Source organism: Ammodytes marinus, assembly GCF_949987685.1.
Source record: "Ammodytes marinus genome assembly, chromosome: 1".
In the NCBI taxonomy this organism is placed as follows: domain Eukaryota; kingdom Metazoa; phylum Chordata; class Actinopteri; order Uranoscopiformes; family Ammodytidae; genus Ammodytes; species Ammodytes marinus.
This window is the reverse complement of record NC_137230.1, coordinates 13,900,183-13,908,643: the sequence shown is the minus strand read 5'-3', so window position 1 is coordinate 13,908,643 and position 8,461 is coordinate 13,900,183.

The following is an 8,461-nucleotide window of genomic DNA, read 5'->3' as shown; positions in this document are numbered from 1 at the left end:
TAAAGGGGAAGTTCTATTCAACCATTTAATATTGAATTTCATTTGGTGTCCTTACAAGAAACAAAGTTAAAAAAGAAAGGTCAAAATTTTAACTTCATCATCAAAAAGATATGCTGACTAATTCATAAGCTCTAAAAACATTGAATACTTCAATGCCAATAAAGCTACTAATAGCTTCTTCCCTTTAAACTCAAACTGCTTGGTTTAAACCATGCTCCATGTCCAGGCAAAAATAACCCTTAAAGGTGATGTAAGCGGAATGGTTATTTTAGCTAACTTCCTGTCAGTTACTGCAGTTAGCAGTCCCCTCGCTCGTCCCTACGTCACCACATTAATGCACTGCGGTCTTCAAGCAGCAACTTATCTAGCATCATCTCAGATCCATAAGTGTGATAAAACATGATAAAAACCATCAAAACAGACATTGGGAAGGATTTTTACCTGCTCCGCCATTGTAGGCGCATACACATTCACCCATCTGTTGCTCTGGCGTGCACTGGCAGTGAGACCATGGAGTGTATATACTATATATGAGTGAGACGAGTGTCGGTTTATAGCGTTCTCTCTTCTGATTGGATAAAAATTTTGGGATACTCCAATAAGTTTATTTGCCGATTATTTATTTATTTATTTATTATTATTCTTCCGGACAATTACACATAATACATAATTTTCTCATTGCATATTCATACATATTACTTTGTGTTATCGTCCGAAGGGAAGCAGGAGAAGCCAAAGGCTTATCGGGTCCCGCCCCCACTGCCATAAGATTCAGATACACAGATACACAGCTACTACAGTTAGAAAATTATTTTTTCTTTTTTTTTTAAGAAGATTCATTCTAATACACAGATAATTTTAGGTCTCTATTTTCCTCTAAAGCAGCTGACTGAGAGATCGGCTTTAAGAAACGCGCACATTATGTAAGTGATCACTGTATGACTAAAGATTTTACACTTATATTGACATAAATAAACCGCTTACTTCACCTTTAAGAATTAATTGGGGGTCATTCCTCAGACTTGACACATTTCCTCCCAAGCCAAAGTTTTCAGAAAGGCAGTCAAACAAAACCACACACACACAACACAAAACCGTAACAAAACAAAAAAAAAATTGTACCTTCTCAACACTGAGGATGACTGGTTGAACTAAGGTAGCCTGTGGCCTAATGAACTCATTTAGCTGCCACCCAAAGGATCAGGTGACAAGGAAGATAACGACTAGGGAAAGAGAGGCCCAACTGTTGATAAGATAAGTGCATTGAGGTCATATGTTTGGTCCCCGCTGCCGGACATGTGGCCTTTTAATGTTCCCAGAGAAACGCAGAGAATTTACTGCCACACTCACCGTGACTGCCTCAAGGTGGTAACATTTAAATCATACAGATAGTCAACAAAAAAGAAAACAAATAAAAAGTTATAAAACAAGATTTAGCAGTGGGTCAGATGTGCATTTTACCAACCCAAACTGCATAATAAACAAACAAAAGAAGAGGAATATGAAGATGTTTGATTGTTTAGGAAATATTTCAGCCACATTAACCTTTATGTGCTTCCATGCAAATGCCCTATCTGCTGTGTTATTTAGAGGAAAGCATAGACCTCTAGTGGTGAGGTGAGTCCTCAAACTGATTACTGTAATACATCACTTTTGCAAAAAACAGTCAAACTAATTAGAATTAAGTTGCTCGTATCAAGGTTCATCAAAGGGATTTAACTCTATTACAACGTGCGAGAACGGACGTTTGAGTCAAACAAATAAACCACTTCAATTGGAACCTATTTACACAGGCCTGGCGACCACAGATCTGAATATTAGAATGGAGCGTGTCTCCATACAAAGGGTTGTTTGTCCCAAATAGCCAAAGGATTTCTTTGAAAAGGCTAAAAAAATAAACCCTCCTCTGTCTGTAAATAGATGAAATATCAAGTGAAGAATCTCAAGTCACCTCCCCCAGCCTTTGAAGTGCAACAAACAGTTTGCCTTTGGATCTGATATAAAAAGAGAAAATGCATGTCCTTCCATCTCTTCTTTGTTCTCTGGAGAACAGCCTCTGTTTAGACCTTCCCAGAAGAGAGTCAGAGGGCAAATAAGGGCAAATAAACATCATGTCAAAAGTACATCCCACCACTTTCTCCCCCAAACACACAGCTGATGACAATGATTCCCAAATGTTTGTGTTTGTTTATTTTTCACTCCCAATTTCAACCAACTACAAATGGAAACATAAGATTGTACACTCCCAAGACTGTTTACAGTTGGAAAAAGAAACATTGTTATAGGAGTGTAGTCATGAATCTGTGGAGGGTTAGTGTTAAGCTATATCAATCATTTATTAGGGAGCAATGATGGTATGTGTCTAGTTCATGAAGTCATACTATAAATGTTCCTAGTAAGAGCTACACAATATGGCCATGGTCAATGGGCGAAGAAGTACTAAAACTAAATATTAAATTCTGTTAGAAGTAAAAGTCCTGCATTCGAAATATTACTTATAGGCCTACACAAATATTAGCATCAATATATACCTAAAGCAAAAATATATAAATTCCCAATGGTAAAAGTATACATTTTTGCAGAATGGTACATTTAAGAATAAAGTATATTCTGGGGCGCCCTTAGCTCAGTTGGTAGGGCGTTTCTCCCCCCCCCCCCCCCCCCCCCCCCGGGCCGGGCCCAGCAGCAGACCCGGGTTCGATTCCCGCCCGCGGTCGTTCTCTGCATGTCACTCCCCTCTCTGCCCCATTTCACCTCTGTCTCTCTGCACTATCAATAAAGCATAAAAATGCCCAAAAAATATCTTAAAAAAAATAAAGTATATTCTATTGACCCCTGGAATAAAATTAGCGATGCATTAATGTGTCATAGAAAGATAATTTTAATTAATGTATTTGGTAGCTTGTGAATTATTTATATTGAATTGGATAGTAACTATTAGAGTTTTAAATAATAGCAGTGGAGTTAAGACATCGAACATGTTGTTCAAAAACCACCAAACAAGATTTTGGAACCTGGCTGCAGAGATTGGATTCCATTTACAAAAAATGCACAAGTGAGGTCAAAAGTGATAAGGACCGGAAAAGCATTTTATTTTTGGACGTGGCTTTGTGAACAGGGCATTGTCTTGGAAAAAAGGAGAGGGCCTTCCTCCCCTGACTGCTTCCGCAAAGTTGGAAGCATGCTATTGTCTAAAGTATCATTGTGTGAAGTTGAATTCAACTTTCAGTCTGTGTTCATTATTGCACCCCCTTTGGACAAAAGTTGTTGTGTTCTTGGGTTCCATCCAACAGATGTTGCCATAGTAACATGACTGAGGAAATATGGTGCCTTGGATTGATGCCCTGGGGTTCCTGAAGTTGGGGGCTGAAAATCAACAACCGAAAGCACAGAAGAGGATGCACTTTCTACTACAGCTAATGAAGTTCAACCTGCCAAAGACAATGATGGTGCACTTCTCCACTGCCATGCCATCATTGAGTCCATCCTGTCCTCCTCTATCTCCATCTGCTATGTCCCTGTCGCTACCACTGCCAAGGACAAGGGCAGACTGCAGCCTTATAGTGGCTTTTAGCCAAAATTTAAAAACTACTTTTGGAGCAGGGTAGATGACGCACAATCCAAACAAAGCCTAAGTAATCGCTGGTTCAAACAGAAGTTTCAAACAAAAAGGATTCATCTGTCACTTTAAATGTACAAGTAAAAATATGTTTCAGCTGATAATTTGCGACTGGCCCCTCGTTCCAGATTACATATTTATTTAGTTTTACTATACTACATACTAAAGCATTCTGGTTTCCATACTGCAAAATGCAATTAGATGTCAGGGAATCAGGGTGTTTTTGGCATACTGTATTTGGCATGCATGTATGATAAAAATGTATGGCATACTAAATAGTACGGAAGTATGGGTATTGGATCGCAGGGATACTTTCCATCGTCTACTTCAAATAGTTGCTGTCAAAAAACTGTTGAGCTCCGTCTTACTCTGCTTCCTGTCTTGCAGAGGTGATTTAAAGCCATAGTGCGTAACTTCTGTAGCCGCCATGAGGATTAATTACAACATTACAACACTGTTGTTGCATCTACATGAGGTAAGTTTATGTGATTGCACATGGAATTTATTCCTTCTGCTGTATGTCCAGGTTTTTTCTTAGCAGTAGAAACAACAACTGAAAAATGTTGCTGGCTTTGTGGAGCTGATACACTTAATAAACTTTGAGTCAACTCATTTAGCGATGGCTTGAATATAACCGACATTCATTTATATGAAAATGTACGCACTATCTTTAAATCCCTTAAGTTTATCACTCCTTCCCTGTAGTACCAGAGCTGACTTTGAGGGGGAGCCATACACAGCACAACCATACATTCACATCCATAGCAACTATTATCACATCAAAACTATTCATTATGGCTCCAACATGTGCACAATTCTGCTGCTCTGCTGAGAGAAGGTGACTGACCTCAATCTTCCATCCCTCCAGGACTTGTGTATGCTCGTTGTCACTGTAAAAGAGGGAAACCTCAGTGTCTTTCGAGTGAAAATAAAGGTTATTGATTGATTGATTGATTGATTGATTGATTGATTGATTGATTGATTGATTGATTGATTGATTGATTGATTGATTGATTGATTGATTGATTGATTGATTGATTGATTGATTGATTGATTGATTGATTTAGGCTTCCAGGACCCTGAGGTGTGAAGAAAAAATTGCTGTTGACCCTTCCCACCCTGTGTACAAACTTTTTGAGACACTCCACCTCTGGCAGCAGATCCATCAGGACGAAAACCTCCCATCATCACAAGACCAGCTTCTTCCCATCAGCAAACAGCCTCATTGACAAGGCCCTTGTTGTCATGGTGTCATCTCTGTGTCCAGCCCCATCAGTGCAATATCCCATTTTCCCACCAAATGCCCTCGGATATTCCCTCATGTTCCCACCTGCTACAATTGTAGAATCAACTACTGAATCACCTGTCCTGCTTAGTTACCATACAATTACACAATAAACTTAAATGATGCACGAATCAAAAATGTGACGCATGAGAACAGGGCCGCTGCTAAGCTTTTGGGTGCCCTAAGATTAAATTGTCAGTGAGCCAACCCCCCCCCCCCCCCCCCCCAATAAAACACCAAGAAGCTCGAGCCGAATTTTTTTGCCGTTGCAAGATCTCTGTGACATTTGCTGTAGTGATGAGTTTTTGCGAACAGCATTTACTAACAGAAAGAACAACTTAACTTGTGAAAAAAGTTGCCTAGTATCCTACTAACTGCCTTTGCAAAGGAATTGAGTGATAGGATCATAGACGGATTATGAGATAATGGGCCCCTGGGCACACACTCTTAAAGGGCCCCCCACTTGTCCCTATCCAGTCAGGTACACTGAATTTTCTACACAGATACATACAACCAGAGGTGGGTCGTAACGCGCTACATTTACTCCGTTACAAATACTTGAGTAACTTTTTGAATAAATTGTAATTTTAGGAGTAGTTTTATTGCAACATACTTATACTTTTACTTGAGTAAATAGTTGAAGAAAGAACGGTACTTTTACGCCGTTCCATTTGGCTACGTGACGGTCGTTACCTTATTTTTTTATATATTTTATTTATTACATGCGAGATCTATTTCTCTCATGATTTCTCTCCCCGGGGACGTCTTCAGCCAACATCTCTATCACGTGACTATTTCAACCAATAAAAACCACATTACAAAAGCTTGCCAATCAAATGCAGCCACTTCAGACAAGTGTTGTCATGTTGTCATTGGGCTCAACCATGGGCTCAACAATGTCCGCGGACTTTTTTAAAGGCTCCGGTTCCGCACCGATGTTGTGTCCGTGTCCGTGCCATGTAGGTTAAACGCATATTTTACCGACTATCTAGGTGAGTCGAGAAAATGGAAGAAACCGCTGATTCCGAGGAGCAAAAGCCACACCCCTGGCCTCAAATACAAACTCACACAAGCTCTCAATCACACTAACTCACAAAATAACAATCACACACTCACAATCACATTGACACTGTTCTTCTTTGACACATGTCCTGTTCTCCCTATAGCCTACTTACTTTGCATGCCCCAGTCTGGCTGTGTGAGAGTCTGAGAGTGGTCTCTTTTTTCAGCCTCTCTGTAGTTTCATACGTTAAGTGAGTGTCCCAGCAGGTTTTGATGTGTAACAAAGTTTAATTTTGTGTGTTTTATATTTTTGGGGCTAAACACAACCTAGATAATTTTCTCAGGGCCAGTGACATATTGTAGGAATTACAAGTGTTTACAGGGAGGGGAAGCATGTGAATGAAGCAAGAGTATAATTAGAGCCAAAGTAGTTGTTTATGAGAGTTGCTTTTTTTGGTATGACAGGTCAGTAAGTCCCTGTGAATGGGAATGGGATGGGAACTGACAAAAAACACATTATCCTCGGGGTGAATAGTGGGCTTTTGTTGACATGATAGCGTTTTGTCAAGGGAATAATCAACTGAGGAGTGGGTGTAATTACAGCTACTATACACAAGATGTCAGCACTGTAGTACATTTTGTGCGTGGCGATAAACTGAGCCAAAACAGACAGAAAAGATAGGGGAGGAGGAAGGGGGGGGGGAATCATGGTTTGAAAAAATATTATTGAATAAATTGAAGCAAAGCTGAGGAAAGTGAGCACTTGTTGAGCTGACCTGTTTGGTGATTATTATCAATACTTTGGATTACTATTGATATTCCTTGGAGATGTCCTTTGGTTGTTCTACAGGAGTGAGTATCTCTGAGTATCTGATAGGCCTGCTCTTGGCAGTGCTCCTGATCTTAGACTGCTGAGGCAGGCAGAGGACAGGAAGTACAGCCAAGCATCCCATCCTGCATGGTGATGGGGCAGAATTAATTCCAGGATCTAAAAGCAAAGCTGCGATAGCCAAAAATAGGATTTTTTTTTTAAATATAATATTCAAAACTAGTGATAAAGTAAGGCTCTATGTTATTATAAAGTGTTAGAGTAGGAGCTCTCTCAACTGTGAACAAATGGTTTGAAAACATATACTATATTTATATAATACATACTGTATCAATGGTGTGTATAATGAGCATAACTGCATGAGCTCAGAGGGAAGGCATACTCTGCATTATAAACATTTGTGAAAACCAATAATACAATTTTGAAGCTAGAAGAGGAGAATGAGGTGTTGGAATATCTGTATGGTGTGAGGCCACATGATGCAGTATTAAACTATATCATTGTGTTCCTTTTATTTTGTCCACCCTATATATAATCTTGTAAACACTGTTTATCGTGCAGATCTCGTATTTCATTTAATGGACTGCGTCCTTCATGAACACCTACGAGACAGAAAATATGTTCTATCAATTCAATGTTGTTGGATAACAAGGTTTCACACTTAGCCTTTCATTCTGTTATTAACAGATCCGAAGGGAATAAAGCTTGATACATTTTGGTTGTACTGTGTCCAATCATGTTTCATGTAACACACTGAAACCTTTATTAGGACAGCGCAGGAGATTAAAAAAAGAACAGAGAAATGCATTCAAAGGAAAATGCAGCCTAATGCTGAAAAGTGTACTGATCCGTTAAAAAGCAAGGGACATGGTTAGTGTCATGGCACATGTCACTGACTTGCTTGTTGATAGTTCCTCAGTCCCCCTCTTTTTCACCTTATTTAATAAGGTTTTTCATGATAACACCTGGTTTTTACTTTATATTTGATATTGTTTTTAACAAGTGATTTTAAGAAACCCGCTTTATTTTGAAGACATTTATTTTGCCTGTATGTTAAGTGTAGTGATTTCAGGTGATCAATCAAACCGATCTTTCTTCACTCTCCCTTTGGTCTAATAAAGGAACTGGAAATTAAACGTAAACTAAACCCAATAACACCTGAATCATACATGAGAGGCGTAAGCCCTAATACGATCTATTAATGAATACACTGAGCTTGTGCGAGCAAAGGGGTCATAAAACTGGCCTAATATAAATTAGCCTTACTTTATCTGTCTAATTGTTTGCCGTTTTAATAACGGTTGCTATTGACTGTGCAGTGGAAGATCTACAACCGTGACGCACGTTATGTGTGTGTGACGCACGAAATGGGCGGATTTTCTGCACAAACGCTGCGAAAAATATTCAATCAGCGTTTTGTTTACTCCTCTGCACACTCAGTAATGTAATTGGTTGACACTTTATCAAATGTATCACATTAATGTCGCTCAGTTTCAAAGAAGTCATTTGTTTCTTAAGGTTTTAGTGCAAAAAGAAAAGGATTATGAATGATATAGAAAATGATCACAAGACATTTCTACTTATTCCAATAAAAATCTTAATTCATTTTGAAACATTTGAAGACAGGAAATAGCTGAAATAAATGTGAAATTATGTAATTGCATTTGTGGGCCATATAGTTTCCCCTGATCAATTGGAATATTGTATTTTAGGGGACGAAATATCA